Source organism: Perissodus microlepis, chromosome 3 (assembly GCF_051167445.1).
Source record: "Perissodus microlepis isolate ML-2025 ecotype Zambia chromosome 3, ASM5116744v1, whole genome shotgun sequence".
NCBI lineage: Eukaryota > Metazoa > Chordata > Actinopteri > Cichliformes > Cichlidae > Perissodus > Perissodus microlepis.
Genome location: NC_140463.1, coordinates 6068398 through 6089385, shown reverse-complemented (window position 1 = coordinate 6089385; position 20988 = coordinate 6068398).

Below are 20988 nucleotides of genomic sequence, written 5' to 3'. Positions count from 1 at the left end.
GCTGGCAGGTTACTATCACCGTTTCGTGCCAGGGTTTGCGCAGCTGACCAGCCCCTTGACCGATCTCACCCGAAAGGGTGCTCCAGATCTGGTTCAGTGGACGGGGCCGTGCCAGGCGGCGTTTGTGCAGGTGAAAAAGTCTCTCTGTGGGGAGCCGCTGCTTCACACTCCTAACTTTTCCCTCCCTTTTGTTCTGCAGACTGACGCCTCGAACAGAGGGCTGGGGGCCGTTTTGTCCCAGCAGGTAAGGGGGGCCGACCGTCCCGTTCTTTACATCAGCCGGAAGCTGGCAGAGCGTGAAAGACGGTACAGCACTGTGGAGAAGGAGTGCTTGGCTATCCGGTGGGCGGTCGACTCCCTTCGCTATTACCTCCTGGGGCGCTCATTCACACTCTGCTCGGACCACGCCCCGCTGCAGTGGCTCCACCGCATGAAGGATGCCAACGCCCGGATCACCCGGTGGTATCTGGCGTTACAGCCCTTTAAGTTCAAGGTGGTCCATAGGCCGGGGGCGCAGATGGCGGTGGCCGATTTCCTCTCTCGCTCGCGGGGGGGGGAGTAGGTTCGGCCAGACGGCTCCCCGGCCTCAGTCGGGCGGTGGGGGTGTGTGGCGGAGGTGTGGTCCCGGGCGCGGCTGCAGGGGAGGAGTGGTGCAGTGAGCTCAACGGGGCGGTGCTGGAGATGCTGGTGAGAACAGCTGATGGCGATTTGGACTGATGGTGGTTTCCTTCCCTTTTTATAGTGAGACGGAGAGGAGCGGAGGAAGAGGGAAATCAGCTGGGACCGACAGCTGTCAGACTGTGTTCAGTCATAACCCAGGGAAAACTATAAATAAATGTGGAATCTGGTGATAAAGACCTGTGTGTGTGTGTACCTGTGTGTAGTGCATTTCACAATCCCGTAACGAGCTCTGATTTGATATAGACCTGGTGAACAGGTCTGGGAGCATAACCCATCTCTATTCCACGCAGCACAACGTTAAATCCGCATGCACTGTCTGCTGAGAAAGGCAAAGCACTAGAAAGGATTAAGGTCTGAGACCCTCCAGTGTCTCTCAATATGCGCACAGATTTTAGATCAGTGGATTTATCAGTTAGTGATACAAAACCATCAAAGATAAATGGGTCTGTGGCGGGGCGTGGCCTGCGGTGCCGTGCAGAGGAGGCGGACGCACCTGCACGGCATCCGCAATCATGCCCCGCCGAATTAAATATTGTGCTGGGTCCTGTGGTTGGTGTTGTTGTGGTAATGTTGAGCGGGCAGCGGGAGAGCTGCAGCTCTGTGTGCGTTGTAAACAGCAACCGGCTAAGTATTAATAAAAAGTATCAAAATGCCACTGGGTCTGCCGTGTATGTTTACAGTGGTGCCGAAACCCAGGAAGGGAGGCACGGCAGATCCAGGAGTGGGCCAGCAGAGGGAGGAGCTGGCGAGAATGGTGGCCGAGCTGGCGGCCACGCAGCAGGAGCAGGCGGCGGTGTGGCGCCGCAGGCGGGAAGAGCTGCAGGACCAGACTGAACGCCACCTGCAGAGGATGGAGTATCTGGCGGCGCTGATCCGGTCCTGCCCGACACCACCGCCACTCCCACCGGCGCTCCCCGATGGCGCTGGAGTGGAGGAGATCCAGTCTGTGCAGGCGCCCGTGCCGGCCCCCAGGTTGCGACCAGCTAGCACGCAGCCTGCCACAGCGCCTGTTCCCACACCTCGCGTGGGAGCCGCTGGGGCTCGGCAGGGCCCGGTGCCCGTTCCTGTCCCCCGGAAGAAGGCGGCGGAGCCGGCGCCCGAGGAGCCGCTCCAGCCAGGAGAGACAGCGGCGGAGGAGGCGCCCGAGGAGCCGCTCCAGCCGGTAGAGGCAACGCCGGAGGCGCAGCGTGGGGAGCCGCTCCAGCCGACAGCGGTGGAGGCGCAGCGTGGGGAGCTGCTCCCACTGGGAGGGGTGGAGAAGCCACAGGATAAGTCGGTGGTGCCCGTGCTAGGGGAGTCCGCGCCACCGAAGCCCGAGGTTGGCAGGGTGAGCAGAGCGGCCTCACCTCCACCAGAGGCCGGTGCCTGCCGGACATCTGCCCAGCCGCCTGCGAGCCGGGGCGCACGACCGTGCCGACCGCGCCGCGTCCACCTGCCACGCGGCCGACCTCCGGACCAGCTTTGCCGACGCTGCTGGGTTCACGGGCGGCCACCTGAACTCACAACTCCCCGTCTGATCCCCTCTCCCGCGCGCGGTGGGGGGAGTAGGTTTGGCCAGATGGTTCCCCGGCCTCAGTCGGGCGAGGGGGGTATGTGGCGGGGCGTGGCCTGCGGTGCCATGCAGAGGAGGCGGACGCACCTGCACGGCATCCGCAATCACGCCCCGCCGAATTAAATATTGTACTGGGTCCTGTGGTTGTGGTTGTTGTTGTTATGTTGAGCTGGCAGCGGGAGAGCCTCAGCTCTGAGTGCGAATGTACAGCAACCGTGAAGGGATTAATAAAAAAGTATCAAAATGCCACTGGGTCTGCCGTGTATGTTTACAGGGTCAAAACAAGGGTCTGGCACCTTACCACCACAATCAAGCACCTGAGGATGGGACGCCGCTTTCACAAAGGCAACACCTTTGGGTTGCTGAGAATTCACGGTTTTGCGTTTCAGGGCTAAACAGTCCGCAATGACATGTCCCGGTTTATGACAGTAGAAACACTCTCGACTCTCTTTAGAGCCTAAGGGTTTAACAGTGCGAGCCTGTTGCGCGGCACTAAACTGTGACTTCTCTTTAACCAGAAAAGAGGACTTATGGGTGAGCACATACTCATCTGCGAGAACTCCTGCAGTCGCTAAAGTGGTTACTTTCTGCTCATTCAGGTATAACACTATACTCTCTGGAAGACACTTTTTAAAGTCTTCCAGCAACATCAATTCACGCAATGAATCATAATCACTGGCTTTTGCCGCAGAGCACCACTTGTCAAAGAGGATACCTTTTTCCCTGGCAAACTCCACATACGTTTGGGAGGGAAGTTTCCTCTGTAGCCGAAATTTCTGCCTGTATGCTTCTGGAACCAATTCATATGCTTGCAACACAGCTGATTTAACACAAGAATACTCCAAACTGTCTTTTAAGGGAAGCGCAGCTACCACCTCTTGGGCTTTTCCAGTCAGTTTACACTGTAATAAAAGGGGCCAGATCTCACTATGCCACTGCAAAGCACCAGCAATGCGCTCAAATGCTGCAAAATAAGAATCCACTTCAGCCTCTTTAAAAACAGGCACTAAAGAAATGCACTTACTAATGTCATAAGGAGTAGTAGACACGGGGGCAGAACCTGGTCCATCAGCAGAGACAGATGAGGCTCGTGGCTGAGACTCCAGCTCCAGCTTACGCAGCCTCACTGTTTTATCTGCCTCTATTTCCAGCTTTCTGATCTCAAGCTCTAATTGAGCTCGCCTTCTCCTCGGCCTCCAACTGGAGCCGTGCCAAGCGCACCTTTAGCCGGGGCCCGTCCCGTGCTTCTGAACTTCCAGAGGAAAGGGGATCATAGCGAGGGAGCGTGCGCGGCGTCTTCCCCCGCTCATCTCCCACACTGTCATGACCCGTACCATCTTTATGGTCCCCCTCAAATGAGAAAGTTTGACTAGGCTCACCAGAGACCACAGGCACTCCAGGCAGATCAGGGACTTGCATTAGACCAGCCTCCACCAACTCGTCTACTACCCGCGCTTTCAGGTCACTCTTACGGAGTGTTTTAGAGACCTGTAGCTTAAGGTGTTCTGCAATTTGCAGCAATTCGCATTTGCGGCAGCTCTCAAGGAGCACAACAGATGGAGCTTTTAAAAAATCCTCTAAACAAAATGGAGCCGACATGGCGCTCAAAACAGGGAAGAGGGCAGAAGAGAAAAAAACAAAATGGAGCAAAACACACGTTCTCTCTTTCACAAACGGGAATTCTCCTTATGGGGAAAAGGAGATCCCGGACGAGCCCCCACTTATAATAATTCAATTAAATGTTTCTCATTAGAAAGCCTGTAAAACAGAAACATTTGAACTGCTTTTTAAAGAATCCACAGAGTCGACTAAATGTAGTTGTGGAGGCAGACTGTTCCACAACCTTGGTGCCACAGACTGAAAGGCTGTGTCACACTTAGTCTTTAGTCGTGTACAGGGAACAACTAACACATTATGAGTCCGTGAACGGAGACAACGAGCAGCATATATTTTGTAAGAAGTTGAGATAAATAATCTAGGACGTGATCATTTAGTGTTCTGTGTGTTAAAACAAGAATTTTGAAACAAATCCTAAAATCTATTGAGAGTGAGATCTCGCAAAAGTTTAAAGTTCACACAGAAACTTAGAAGCAACCACAGCGATGGAGGACACACACCAATGTGAGAGATTCATTTATTTTATTTTGAGCTTGGACTAAACTATAAACACATTAAAACAGTGATTGGCAGTAGACACCATTTTAATATAATTGAGATACATCTGAAGAGACTTCTTAGTGCAAGGGGACACACTCGTCACAAAGCTACTCTGACCTGGCAGTCTTGGTTGAATTCATTGACAACCAATTGCAGTACTCTGGGCAGCTTACCGATGGATGTACGCTAAATGCAGGGAACACGGACTACGCGTAAGGAAAGAGGATGTGCGCTTGGTGATGAAGGAGCTGGATCCTCGAGCAGTTGCCCTGAGGCAAGCAAGACGTCTCAGGGGAGCTGGATCCTCGAGCAGTTGCCCTGAGGCAAGCAAGACGTCTCAGGCGAAGGAAATTTTTTTCAAAAGAGCCAAACTTCATCTGGCACGTGGACTCATGGATAAACTGAAGCCTTATGGCATCTGTATCAATAAGAGTATTCTTGGTTTCTCGAGAAAAATAATCTGGCTTAATGCCTACATAACAAATAGTAATCCAAAAGTAATCGGGGGGGATTACATAGAAGCAGTGCAGCGTTTAAAGGGCTGCCCTAGAGTTGTGAGGGGCGATCTTGGAACTGAAAATGGCCATGTTGGAGGCTTTCAGCGTTTCCTTGTGCCCGTGGGTCCTGACAACACCCTTGCCCTTGTTACCTGGAGGGAGCAAGTACCACCAATCAAAGAATTGAATACTGTTGGCGTTTTCTTTGCAGCCAGTGTTGGAGTCTTATTCACAGACATCAGAGACAACGGGTACTTTGATGGTGGGTTTCTGGACAAAAACGTGCGTGGGTGAGTGGGAGATAAAGGGAACAGAGGAAGTATAGTGAGAGATGAGATCTGGACCAGGTTGAGGGAATGTAGAGACTTGCAGCAAGAAAGAGACATGAGAGGGAGAAGAGGTGGAGAGCAGCAGGAAGTTAATGAAATGAGAATCATGTAAATTTTATAATTTAGGATTAAGCAATTGGTCACCTTAAGGAAGAGCTCAACAGTCAAGACCAAAGTAACATCTATGTTCAAGATGTTTTACGTGTCATATGAAAACTTAATAATATTGAGTCTTTATAATAAACATTGTCACCCGGTGAATAAAATAAAGAAAACTGAAAACAAAAACATGGCTAACAAAAGAGATACTGAACATATGTAAGAAAAAGAATTTCCCGTATAAGAATTTTTTTAAGAAAAGAACAACAGAAGCTGAACAAACTTAAAAGAAGTATAAGAATAAACTGATAATAATTATGAGAAGCAGCAAAATAAATTACTAGAGTAAACTTTTAGATGAAAATAAAAACAAAATGAAAAACGTTGACAATATTAAATAATATTGTAAATAAAGGAACTAAGGGATTTGAATATCCAAATAACTTTCAAATAAAAAACACAATGATCAGTGACATGAAACAAATGGTTTTAATGACTTTTTTCTTTATGTTGGTCTCGGCTTGGCTAAAGAAATTGTAACAAATGGACACCCTCCTAAAACTAAAACTCTAAATGTAGCAAAGTCAATGTTTATGAGGGGAGTAGATGAGCCACGCCAGTAGTAAGGACTAGTGTAAAATATCACAGCATTACAGTAACAGGAGTTAGTGTGTGGAACACTTGTTCAGATTACATTAGGAAAAGTACATCAATACAAAAAACGACTGTTTAAAAATAATAAATTGCATGAATATAGGAAATCATCCTCTCAGTGACTGAGTTGTCTCATTGTGATCTATTTAAGCTTTGACCTCATTTTTATAGACCGAGGGAAAAGTAACCCAAGCTTAAAGTGTTCATTCAGGTATTTGTCACATAGATATAAAATAAGCTCAGAGGTTAATCGGGTGTAAACCACGGGATGCTTACTTTATGTAAAAATGTAGTTTGTTGTTGTTTGGGTTTATTAGCTGAAACTGTTTTATGTGAGTATGTTTATGTGTTGTATGTGAGTGTAGACTTGTATATAGTTACACCTGTATGGATCATATAATGTTGAATTCTGAATACTGATATGTAATTAATGAAATTTAAAATAAGGGGGTGGTAACAGGAAAAATTGCAAACTTCATTCTACTCCTTTTCTAGCTTAAACATTGTGTAGACAGCGATATTTGTGAAAACTTGACATTTTTCTTATACACTGTAAAATGTAATATTGTGTTTAATTAAAAATATTAAATAGGCTGAACTCAATTTTTAACAATTTGTTATTACAACTCGATTTAAATAAGTTACCAGTACTTTTTATGCAAAAATGCTGATAAACTCAATTTATTTGAGTTGTCTTAACTTAGAAAAACTAAGTAAGATGGAAGTTTTGCTTCTCGGTGCGGAAGGATGAAAGATGTGTTTTGAAAATGCCCCGTCACTACCGTCCTCCTCCCTCGGTCAGTCCGCATGTTCATGGTGCATTTGTTATGGAATATGTTGAGCAAACTTGGAGAAGCGTCAGCTCAAGAGATTATTGTTGTCATTGCTGTGGATCTTTACCTGATACACTGACTTGGTGAGTAAATGTTTACTCTTATTCAAACTGATTTTGTGGCTTCTCTTAGTTTAGCACCAGGTTTATAATCTTGCTAGCTAGTTGGTGTTAGCCTAGCGTTGCTGCTGCCGCTGGGCTCATGTTACTTAAAAATTAACACCACAGCCTTACAAACCTTACATAAAACTATGTCTGTGAAATTTTCTGTTGATTGTTTGAAATAAAAAAGTGAAATAAGAGCCCAGACAAAATTCTTCGGGAGGTGTAGCCGTTAGGGGTAGGGTGTGGTGTGGGGGGTATTTTCAATCCATAGCCATAACTAACTAACTAATTATATATATCATGTTTAACCTGAGTAGCAAAAGAGTGCAGGGGGGTTGAAAACAATAAGCCAGGAGTTCGCTGTGCTCATGGACTCTATCGAGCCTTGACCTCCCGGTCAGCTATCGCGCTGGTGGATAACAGAGCTCTCCGAAAACGTGGAAGCACTTTTGCAAATATGTGATATTTTGATAAATTAAGTAGATATTTCAGCATTACATAGCTACATTCTCGCCTGAAAATATCTTATAAGGTTATTTTGTGACCCAGAAAGGGTAGTCTGGGGAAAAGGAGGATCGCATTTGTCGCTGGTTGTGGAAGCCTGTGCGTACTTGTAAGCGCGGCAATGGCGGAGGAGCGCGGCTAAAAAACTTATTACTTTTTCTGGGTCACAAAATAAACTTTTAAGATATTTTCAGAATGTAGCTGTGTAAAGTTCAAATATCTGCTCGATTTATCAAGACATCACATATTTGCAAAAATGCTCCGACCTTTTCGGAGACGTCCATTTTTTTTCATGCTTTGTGGCAGCTTTTGAACATCTGTGACATCTATTAATGTCAAATCTAGCCTTTATTTAACAACATAAGCAAACTCTATGTTACAATGATTGCACAGCCATTAAGGATAAAATCAGTTTCTGAAAAATTTTCTGTTTTTTCTCCCTCTGCTTGCTTCTTACTGCCTTTGAGGCTCTGGACCAGCACTCCTGTTGTTGGACAGAAAGACATCAACTCAGTGGTAAGTATTTTGGTTTTCCAATATATTAGCAACTGTCAGTGATATTTATATTAATCAGGCTGAACCTTAATCATACTTTAGATCAGCCTGTTTTACTTATTGTTTTATTTGTGCTTTGGTTTGGGGAAGTTGTTTCTTTACTGATCTTTTCCTGTCTTCTGTTATTAGACTTGAGATATGACTGCACTATGCTGTTGCTGGTTGACTCCAGTTAATTCTACAAGACATGCTGTGTAAGTAAACAAACAACAACAGTTTGGTCTGCATTTCTTGAAAGATCACATCCCCCAAACTTAGTTTAGAGGGTCTACACTGTAAATAGTGAAGTCTGCAAGTTTTCTAACAGCAAAATTTGTTTTGTTCCCAAATCATTTTGCACATCATTAGAATGAAAGTTACTGGCCATGTTTACATAGCCCTTTTTAAAATGATGCTTTCATGACATTATTGTATGTTGGGTGGTGGTCACGGCTATCCAGACTGACAAGTGGGACGTTGAATGTCACCTCTTCGGTGGGGAGGGAGCCTGAGATTGTCTAAATTGGAGTCTGTTTTATACCAAATGCAGAAAAAAATGTTTTAAGAAAGCAATTAAGTTCATGTTCCAAAAAATATGATTGTTTGCTTGCAGGACAACAGGAGAGATGAGTCCTCCGTCACAGATGGTGGGGTCAGTGAAGATAGTCGCCTGCAGGTTCAAGCTCATTGCATCTCCAACCCACATCCACTGCCACTGTACTTAAGGGAAGTTAAAGACTTTCTTCTGCACCTACATTTGGATCACCTCGATCCATGACAGTCATTGAGGCAGTAATGCCTGGACTGGAAACAAGCCATCCTTATAATGATACAACATTCCAGCTCATGTGTTGGAATGAAAAACAAATGTGTTGTTTAAATCAGAGACTGCACTTGTGACAGAACAACAAATATTTTATTTTGATTATATAAGTAATGTAAGTACAAAACAAAGTTGTGGTAGGCCTAAACTTATTTTCAGAATAATTACATCTGAGACTTTGTTTCATTGTAAGATTATAACAGTGATGGCAATATAATTGTTTGTTGTTCAGCAGAACAGTGTCCAGTATGTTGGCTGTTATACTTTGTTGTGTTTGAAAATAAAAGTTGGGCTCATTTTAACATCATTACAAAAAGTGTTGTTAATTATTTTTAATCATATTCATGGTACCACAAATTGTTTTTTCATTTAATTGAACTTGAAATGTTTGTCAGTGGGTAAACAATTAAAATTGTACAGTCAGAAATATCAAGTTATTCTTAATACTGCAGACTTGCACTGTATAAGTTGTCCTAACAGTCATCTTAAGTAACTTTACTTGGTTTTTTTTGAGGCAACGAGTTTGCATAGTTTTTTTGAGTTCTGGGAACTAACAAGGTTGTACAGTGTACTCAAAATGAGTAAGTTGCCCTAACTTGGTCATCTTACGTAAACTTGATCCAATTTTCTTGAGTTCTGGGAACAAATGAGCTTGTACAGAGTACTCAAAATAAATAAGTTGTCCTAATTTAGTCATTTTTAGCTAAGCTTTACTCAATGTTTTTGAGGCAACAAGTTTCCTCAATTTTTTTGAGTTCTGGGAACTAATTAGATTTTACAGTGTATCTTGTTGTTTCAGTTATATTTGCAAGTTATATGTCTCTCTCTCACACACATTTCTTAAATGTATGTATTCTTTTTAACAGGATGAGCTGGATGACACTGCACAGTGGACGGCCTAATGTAATGTTTATATTACCTGAGCTCTACGGGACAACAGACTTCCTTTGCCCTGCTGAACAAGAATATGTTGAACTGTGTAAAAATGAGTGTGTTGTTCGACTGATGAAACCATGTGATCCAGCTGTATATGAACTGTGTAATATCCTTATGGCTGAGATCCATCTGACTCCGCCAACAGACCCATATCAGGCTGTGAACTTGTACATGCATCTAAGAGAGACCATCATGAATTGGTGTAAAACACATGCAGTGCAGCAAACAACATTTCTCCAAACTGACCTGTGCTATATGTGAGAAATCAAACTTCTGGATGTTAAATAGACTTTTAACTGTAAGCTTTCTAGTACACTGACATTTATGAGAATATCTTATATATTGATTATTTCGTGTTGTGTTCAGTGAACTAAAGTATGAAGGGCGTCTCTTCCTTTTATTGATATTCTGAGTGTCTTTAGGACAAACTGTGAAGTTCTGTCCAATGTTATTAAGTTCTATGTTTATGTCTCTTACTTTGAATTACTTTAACTTTCTCTTTGGCTTGATACATGGATCAAAACATAAGACACAAGTCTTAATTTAATGTATCAGGAGTTTTAGTATTTAGTTTTAGTATTTACTCAGACAATGGTGGTTTATGTTGAGTATTTTGTAATAACCAACATTTTTAAACAGTGAGTTACTGACACCAGCTGTATTTGTTAATGACTGGAAAATTTTGTTATCTATGCTGAATAGAATATAATTTCTCAGTCTAAAAATATAAATATTATATTTCATTGTTTCTATATATATATATTTTTTATATTTATGATGGTTCCAGACTAGCTTTGGCTTTTTACTGTTGGTTAAACAAAACAGGAAAAAAATAAATACGTACATGGTGACCTTTTGAACTCTTCAAACATAAACATTCTGTTTTGTTAGTGAATTTATCTAAAGCTGATTTCATCTGTTGAATATTACATTCTCTGTTCCTCCCTGTCCTGTTGATGAAGAGCAAGCTCATTCAAATGCCATGTTGGCAACACTCGCCACTTCTGTAACCATGATATGCGTTTTTTAAGTACAGGACAAATAAACTGTGAAATTTAATCAATTTCTTTTTTGTTTTTTTGACCATGTAGTACGGACAACAAAAAATTGCAAATGATAGAAAAGCATAGTGACAATATCTCTGTATGGAATGCCTGTGTTACCTAACACTTTAATTTCAGAGAAGATTAGATAGTAGAAATGCGTAATCTCTAAAACAATGTAGCAATATTTTCTAATTAACTATATATTATTTAATAAGTGTGAAATCCGGGCCTACAGTCTTGATTATTCAGGAAAATGGTAAATCCAAAAATCGTTGCTTGGTAATTTCTAATTATGTAAAACAGCATAAAAAATTGTAGATTATCTGTATGTCACTGTCGTGGCATCACATTTGCATCACACCACCACAACCCCACAATCTAAAAAGTAATTCATCAGGCCTTTTACCACCACTTGATTAAATCCATGGCTGCAAGATAAAAATTCTAATTTATTGACTAAGATAGACCTTCCAAGTAGGGCTGGGCGATATATCGAGTTTTTTAAAAATATCGATATATTTTTATATGAGATATAAGATGTGACAATATCGTTTATATCGATATAGTATATGTTACGTTATAGTTGTGGAGCCGCAGGTTTGCCTCTCTTTCGTCCACCTTTGTCTCTACGCTGCGTTACCTGGCCTCGCCTCTCCTTCACTGAACACAACTCCCCCTCCCCCATCGCTTCACCTGCAGGCAACGACAAGATGGACATGGCAAATCTCCGTTAACGAGCTAACCACGCTAACGACATGCAGCCCAGAGGGGCTGCACGGCCTAAAATCCTTTCATTTTCTCAAAAATTGACAGTGCGCCTTATGTATGAATTCTGGTTGTGCTTACTGACCGCAAACCGATTTTATGTGCTGCACGGCGCTAAGCAATCTGTCAAAAAACGTTTTACTACGACTTTGGTAAGCTACGGAGCTGCACCGCTTGATGGATTGTTGGAGCATTACAGCTACTGAGGAGCCTCGTGGAGTGATACATACTGTGCTTCAATGTAATATTACCTACTGTGTGTTAGTGATGGGATTTCCGGCTCTTTTTAGAGAGCCGGCTCTTTCGGCTCCTAACCTACTTGTAACGCGTTACTGTAATCCGATTACTTTTTTCAGGTAACGAGTAAAGTAAGGGATTACTATTGCAAAAACGGTAATTAGATTACCGTTACTTTCCCGTAGGAACGCTGCGTTACTGCATTACTAAAAACGTGATTTTTTTGCGAGAGTGTCTCATGACAGTGACGTAAGCGAGTGCGACGTTCGTGACAACAGCTGTGTGCAGATCAACAATGGATCATATATCGAGTGCGGGAGAGAGTATGAGCGTGCAGCGTTTAAAGTGTGGAAGTACTGACCTTACTTTGAGTTTGATTCCATAAAAAGTGACAAAAACATTAGTGTCCGTTGTGCGTGGGAAGAAAACTTCTTTTTACAGCGAAAAAAACCCCCTAAACTTCTAAGCAAGCACCGAGTGCGCTACGACGTAATGGGAAACTCACAGAGAAACTCGAGGATTCTTCAACTGACCGCTGCAGCACACCTGCACCAGGGTAAACCTCCACCTACGCCACTCCTGCTATACAGGTGAAAATGGAGCAACAGGACCGCTAGTCTTTGATTTGTGTAAACAAAAAAAATTTATTTTATGTGCTGGAATGTGCAGAAAATAGATTTAAATGTTAAACAAATTTCTTCCAGTCAGAGAATGTTGCATATAATTAAATTTTTGCTTGATGCATAAAGTTAAAAGATTAAAACTAATAAAACAAGTTTTAAAAAGAGACTTTTCCATTTGATAACATTTTGTATGATGGATTATGCAGAAAAAGTAGAATTGGGCTGAAATATCCATCGCTTTATTACCTATTCAGGTTGTAAATCATGTTTTTATAAAGTAACTAAGTAATTAATTACTTTTGAAAATAAGTAATCAGTAAAGTAACGGGATTACTTTTTGGGGGAAGTAATCAGTAATTAGTTACTGATTACTTTTTTCAAGTAACTTGACCAACACTGGTCTTGTTCCTCCACCATTTCTGGTTCTCACTTGATGATATTCATTACTGCTTAAATGAAGCCATCCGATTTCAATCTTTCTGCAGGTCTTCTCTCCTGCAGTATTTCTCTGTCTTGCCATCCCTTCACCTTGCTTGTGGAACACACCTGATGGACCACACAGCGCTCCTTTCAATGACTCATTATAAAAGTGAAGAAGCTCTTTGAAGTATTCACGATGAACAATCAGACCCGTGGACTTCCATAGATGTTCTGCTTTTTGACAGGAACATCAAAGACCAAAGTTTAATTATTTAACCATAAAGAGTTTGCAGGAACTGACAAAGCAAAGCTAGTTTTGTACAGAGCCACCTGACTGAGAATTGGAAGGCTGTGTTCATTAAATGAGTTAACAAGGAGTTTAACGTCACCAGAAAAATTTGTAAAATTAAAATGAGAACTAAAACTTAGAAATGATAGAGTCATCAATTTGAATCTTTTTAAATATCTTTTATTAAATCAAAAATTTTATAGATCAAACATCCCATCCTTTCTCTCTCTCTCTCTCTTTTTAGCACCCCTGCGATCCCGATACTGATAAATGGAAGAAAACAGATGGCTGCATTACAAATCTTTGCAGTTCTCAGTAGCAAGTCACATAGAACCAATATTTTACTTACTTTAATCTCCAAAGAAATTTAGAAGTTTGCACTGGTGCTTGAAAAATTAGAGTTTTTTCATCTTTTCAACTGAAGGAAACTGAATGGAGTGAAGCAACAGGTTTAGAAAATAGTCTGGAAAGGCATAACTTCACCCCATTCAGAGTGAATGACAATCAAGAGCATCACAACCTGCTACAAGGATAATGCATCCTCTGATGAGGAAGAACTCAACTGTCATGCAACAATTTTCTTAATGCCGTTAATGAGTGGGCTCACTGTTTCTACCACCAGTATACCAACAGACAGGAAATTTATTCATGGAGGCCCTGTAGTGTGAAAGCACTCAACCTTCTTTTTTTTTTTTTTTAGTTCAAAATAATATATTAATTCTATTCAATAAATGATTAGGCAACTGTAGGACTTGACTTGAAATTTGTTGCCCAAAATGCTTTGGCCCATCTTAAGTGGATTATGTAAAGAGACTCAAATTGTTATTTTTTCTTTTACTTATTTAGATTTCAGTCATCTGGCTTTATTAAACCATGTCTGGAGTCATCTCAGTTTATCTTCAAATTTGCACTTTTTTGCACATTTAAATAACTAATACTATCAGCAAAATTTTAAAAAACAGAAGACTGTCTTTGCGACAACATAAAGCTATATCATCTAAAGGTAAAAAGAGGCTGGACTGTACTTTCATATTAAGTCAGTCTAGTAGCAGTCGGTCCTGAGTTAAACATGAGGAAAGATGACAAGGCAGAAGAAGCCAGGAAGGACAGGTATACTAGTTAATGTGACAACTATTGCTCTTGGAATGCAACTTTTCCAATCACTAGCAATGATTCCCAGAAAGAAATCATGCTTGGGTGCAAAGAAACATGGCAAAATAAAAACAAGAGTAAACACTGGCGTACCTTTCACATCTGGAGACACTTCTTGTAGAGTGAGTAATGATGCTGAACTTGTATTGTTTATCATACAGCGGTAAGATAAAAGGTGTTAGTGCTGATGTTTGGCATGTAGGAATAGCTTATAAAGGGAGCACAGTGCTGCTAAACCCGTGGCTGTGACAGGCTGGTGGGTGGGGGCGTAACGTTTCTCTTGACTGATGCTGTGCTCTCCAGATTTTATTACTTAGGGCAGGGGTCAGCAACCTTTAACACCGAAAGAGCCATTTGGACCGAGTTTCCACGCAAAAGAAAACACTGGGAGCCGCAAATACTTTTTGACATCTAAAATGAAGATAACACTGTATATATTGTTTTTTACCTTTATGCTTTGTGTGAACAACTAAGGTCTGTTGCTTATGAAATCCATGAAGTGCTACAGAGAAAATTACATTTTATTTATGTAATTAACACATTTTGAACTCTTAAAGAAATATAACAAAAGGAAAGCTGAACTAAAATGATCCATGTAGCAAACAAAAACTGTTGTGAGCCGCCACCCTTATATCGTCTTTGGGCTTTTGGAGCCTTGACCTGACTTTTAAAAAATAATTGGAAAAAAAGCACTATGCTGCTAAAAAATGAAAAATAGATATTTGCAAAATTCTGCCTAAATATGTATTTTACCTAGTTAATGTGTGTGGCGGGGCGTGGTCTGCAGCGCCGCTGCAAGGGAGGCGGACGCACGTGAGCGGCACCCGCAATCACGCCTCGCCGCCTTTACGTCTGTGCTATCTATGCTGTTGTGTTGGTATGTGTCGGGCTGTGAGCTGAAAAGCTACAGCCGGCTGTATGCGTCAGCAACCGTGTGTGAAAAGTGGTCAATAAAGAGATGCTGAAAAGCATGTTCATGCAAACATCGTCGGGTCTGCCGTAATATGTTTACAATGGGACTTCTGGTCCCGAACCTCTGCGCACAGCGTCTACAAATCGGGGCTTTCATCTTTACGCAGGACTGTAAGCTGTCATCTGTCAGGCGTGAGCGGTGTTTGTTTTTAACATAGTTCACAGTGGAGAACAGCTGCTGACATAATGTGGATCCGAAGATCCATAATTGGCCTACCTGGGGTTGAAAGTCTCGATAAGTGCACGCGGTTTCGGCGGGTATACCGGCTTCCGCGAGTGTGACGCTTATTTTGAGCGATGAAAAAATAATAGAATATCATTTTATATTTTTTTTATTTCAATATCACAATAATCTTCCAATTTAGAACTACAAGTTAAAAAAGAACTAACATAAATAAAATACACTTCAGCTAAATACTTCTAATTTATTTTCCCAAACCACTCGGAGCCGCACTATAAGGACTAAAGAGCCGCATGCGGCTCCGGAAACGCAGGTTGCCGACCCCTGTCTTAGGGGTTTAGCTTACAATAACAATACAATTGCTCTTCTATAATAAGAATTTTATAGCTATGAATTTAACCGTTAACTAGGGGATCTCAGACCACCTATCCATCTTTTATTAACCACTGATCCAATCATTGTTAAAGAATGAAACTTTTCCCAGCTGTCAGACAGGGTCCAAATTCCTTAAACAGTTTGCCACTCCATCACAGGACTAATACAGTCAGAGAACCATTCACTCTAACGCCCTCAACTAGGGCCAGTTAATAATGAACCACATGTCTTTGGACTGTGGAGACACATGGAAAGAAAAGCCTCAGCTAACAAGAAGAACCTTCTCGCTGTGAGGTGACAAACCACTGCATCACCCTGATCTCATACCAGATTTGGCATTTTATTGTTTCTTACTGCAGACCTGGACAACTACACTACACCTTTCTGCTAAATCACTGTCTGCTGAAAAGTTAGATTTTGCAAGTATGATTGCTAAAACAAACCTGAACATGAAAACTATTATTATACTATTATTATAATTTCGGAAGCACAACCTTTATATGCATAAGTAACTTACTGACAGTTGATGCTCAACATAAAGAACTAACTGTGGAAACTGTTGAACCAAGTGTGAAATAAGATAAATAAATAAAAATAAAAATAAATAAATAAAGCAATGAGAGCAGGTGTGCTGTGTGCATGTGAAACTAAAAAAATGGCCTGTATAATGCAGATTATATTCATAATTGCTTATTTAAATTGATCGATTAGGTAGATCTGTGAGTATTTCATGATTTCTAAAGTTAGCAGTCAATGCATTACTTGAATTAAAACCAAAAGCTTGCATTTTAAATCAAACATTAAAAACATGAGTAATGTGCAATGTTGATGGTACTGCATGCCAGTAGACAAAAGAAGACAATGCACCACATGCTTCGAAGGCCTCAGATGGAGGAGTTGAGTCTTCCAAGCAGAACGAATGGCAGATGATAGATACTCTTTACAACCATATGAGGATCGAGACTTGAATTGGAATTGTGGCCAAACACTTGGAATAAGTTAAATGTTCTGATTTGCAAAACACATTAAAAACATGAGGCGAAACCTTGTGCCAAAGCCTAATGGGGGAAATTTCCTATTAATTATAGTTGCTACAAAAGGTGGCATTAAGCTCACATAGCGGGAATGTTTTATATGCCTAGATCAAAAAGACAATTCTACCATATGCCTCAAATACCTGGCAAAAATCTAATCAAATGGCAGTTTAAGATTTCATATATCTCCGATTTATGAAATGAAAAGACAGAATAACTGTGCAGATTCTGATTGGAGTGATAATTTAAGAACCACAACTCTACAGATCAGGGGCACCTTTATATATTTGATAACCTGTGCATCTTTCCATTAAACATAAGCTAAAGACACATGCTGTAATTCAAAACACTCCAAACTGGAAAACTGCCGCCCCCTTAATTGTTTTAACAAGGAACTGAAATTTAAAATAGCAGAGCCTCTGTTCTTGCATCTTGCACTGAGACAGAATTACATTTTTGATTTAAATTGTTACCTCAGTGGAGGTAACAATTGAGCAACATGTTTTATTTCCTGAATTAAAGGCAAATTCATATTCACCTTGCAGGCTGTGCTACATAAAGCTGTTCCCTCATTTATACAGCTCTGTGTTTGAGTCTACACTGCATGTATCGTATCTCCTCTCCAGCACAGCCTGAACTTTTACTCTAATGTTCTCAGCCAGACAAAGTTGTCCGCTCTGCCAAAGCACATAACCACACATCATATTTACATTTACATATTATGCCAATGGTATAGACCAGATTGTCTGTCTTGTAATGCAAAAAAAAAAAAAAAACACAACCTCAATCTGAATGATGAAATTATTATCCTCAAGCTGTTCCCACAAAGTGTCTGAATGCTAAAGCATAAAGAGTTCCTTTCACTGGAGCGAAGGGGTCAAGTCCAACTCCTGGAAAAACAACCCCACACCATCATCCTCCCGCCACCAAACCTTAAACTCGGCACAATCCAATCAGACAGCTCAGTCTGCCAAACCCAGACTTGTCGGTCAGATTGCCAGAAAGAGAAGTGTGATTCAGTTGAATTGATTCATCATATCCACGGCTCCAGAGTCCAGTGGCAGCGTGTTTTACACCACTGCATCTGATACTTGTGCAAACATCCAATCCTGCACCACACACACCACTACATTTCTCATTAATATATTGATCAGACTTATCTTTTGATTTATCTTTGATTAAGAATAAATTAGAGCGAGTTGGAGTCCAGAGTAGAGCGAGTTACAATAATCTAATCTGGAGGTCACAAAGGCATGTTTAAGTGTATTAAGTGTTTGACCTTTGAAATTTGGCAGAATTGGAAGAAGCCAGATTTAATCACTGAGGAAACTTGTTTATCCAGCTTAAATGAACTTTCCAGGCAAACACCTAGATTACTTACAGTATCTGTAAGAAAGCAAGCAAAGGAAACAAATCGGGCAGTTAGCTGGTCTCGTGGATTGTCACTATCAAACACCATAATCTCAGTTTTCTTCTCATTTAAAATGAGAGAATTGGCTGACACCCACTCTCTAGCCTCTTTCAAGCAGTCAGACAAACGATTCAATGAGGCTGACAGATCATCAGACAACTGGAAAAAGATTTGAATGTCGTCAGCATAACAGTGGTAGGAGATTTGATATTTGTCAAAGATAGAACCCAGGGATAGCATGTACAAGGCAAACATTAGAGGGCCCAGCACAGACCCCTGTGGTACTCCACAACAAAGAGGGCCAGCGGCAGACGAGTAGCAGCCCATCGTGACAGAGAACGTCCTACCCGAGAGGTAGGATTTAAACCAATTAAGGGCAGAATCCTTGATGCCTATAACATGTTCCAGTCTCTCTAAAATAATTTTATGGTCTACCATATCAAAAGAGATCCAATAACATTAAAATGGCAGGGCAACCAGACTGAAATTTGTCACTAATGTTATTTGTAGGCCTGTAGTTGGGAGAGGACAGCTCTCTCTAATATTTTAGATAAAAATGGAAGTTTAGAAATTGGCCTATAATGATCAGAGATGCCAACATTGTCAATGTCCTTGATGCTAATATCCAGGCCGTATGAGAAGACCAGATCCAGCATATGGCCTTTTACATGCGTCGGTGCACTCACCCATTGTGTAAGGTTAAAAGAGTCAGTTAAACCAAGGAAATCATTGGCTAAGAAGTCCCCCTTAGAGGAGATATGTATATTAAAATCACCAGAAATAAGAACACGGTCATAATTTAAAAACAGATAACCTAGAAAATCCGCAAATTCAGAAATAAAAGACGTATTGTACTTGGGTGGCCGATAAATCACAGCGCAGAGAACATAGTGGGACCAGTCAGTTCCGATAATTGAGCCTCAAAGCTAGAGAAAGTAGGAGAAGGCAGTCGCCGAAGTTTAAATTTATTTTTAAAACCGTGGCTATGCCTCCACCCTTGCCCGAAAGTCTCGGTGAGCTGAAAAGAACACAGTCAGCGGGAAGGAGTTCAGAGAAGGAGAAAAGTTCACCAGGACAAATCCAAGTTTCAATCAGGAATAAAACATCCAGGTGCAGGGTGAGAAAAAGATTGTTTATGATGAAGGTTTTATTCGCCAGCGATCTTGTGTTTAATGCCATCCAGCTCTTAGTCACCTCGTCCCACTCAGAAGCACGTCTCAGCGTGCTTAGGTGCCTGCGTTGAGCACGAGTCCCTGAGGTCCCAATCCAGGTCCGAAGCGCCGAGTACACCACTGGAAAGGTCGGATAAAATTGAAGTCCAAGAGGGCAGATTCAGCGATGGCTGAGCAGTTAGTCTGAGTTAGTTGCAGCGTGTGCCTTAAGTAAGGCTTTAAGGCAAACCCGAAGTCCACTCCGCTTACCACGCTTCCTGGAGCGCCTCTTAAACAGGGAAGGTACGTGGCACAAGAGCTACACAAGTCCAAGTGTAGCTCCGGTTCGTGGAAGAGAGGTGGCCGGAGATTTACCAAAGTTAGCCGATCATATGTGATTAAAGCAATGTTCTCAGAGAGGAACGAAACCAAGACAAGAATAAAAAGCACCCAAATGTCAAAATAAAAAGTGCGAAAACAGAGATGAGGGTAAGAAGAGGTACCGAGCACACTGGCGCCATCTCTTCTTTAGTTGGTGATTAATGGATGAAGGCAGTAATACATTAAACTGCACCTGTTATGCTGAAAAGGTGTGAGCATGTGCAGTAACCCAGTAAGTTACCTGAAAATATCTCTCTCTCTCTCTAACACACACACACACACACACACACATACATACAGAGTAAAATTGTCATGGTTCTGGGTCAGTGACCCAGTGTTTTTGATTTTTGTACTCTTATTTTTGATATTATGAATTATGACAGTTTGTGTTTTGGTTTCCCAGTGTTTATTCTGTGCTCCCTCTGTTTTCTGTCGTCCCTGCCTTTGTATCCCCTGTAGTGTAGTCAGGTCTCTGTGTTAAGCCCGCATCTCTGAGTCTGTCTTTGTGTTTGTGTTTCCTGTTTTATTTTGAAAGTCCGAGTCTGATCTCAGTGTGTTCAGATTATGCTTCCTTGTCTGGTCAGTTCTGATTTCCCCCAGCTGTGCTCTCCTTCTGTGTCTCATTCCCCTCGTTACTTCCCAGTGTATTTAAACCCTGTGTTTCTCTGAGTCAGTGTCACATCGTCCCTCTTGCTGTGTGGATCTCCCTGTGAGTTTTAGTTTGTTATTCTTCAGTTTAGTTTGTATGCTTTTTTCCCTGCCAGCCAATAAAGCTGTGATTTTGAGTTCATCCCTCAAGTCTGTGAGTCCTGCATTTTGAGTCCTTGCCTTTGCCTGCCACACAGCGTTTCATGACAAAAATACTCAAATCTGAGATAAATGCAACATTGGCAGCTTTTCCAGACCACATTAAATGATCACACTGCAGACTCTGACATATTTGGGTTTAATGTCAGAGGATGTTTGTGGATGAAAGTTATGACAGATGAAAGTTTTGGTAGGACACATGATGTGGACAGTCTGGTAATTCCAGAATATTTTAATGTAAGAACTCCAGACAGCTGTAGGGAAACTTTCAGATTAAAAGCCCTGGAGTGTTTTACATGTTATTCTGTTGGATTAAATCTGACGGAGCTGATTTATAAACACTTCACTGCCAGGTATCAGGTGACCTGCAGAGACTGATCCTACAAACAATCCACATCTCAGAAACAGAGTAAACCAAACTGCACCACAGTGATCAGACTA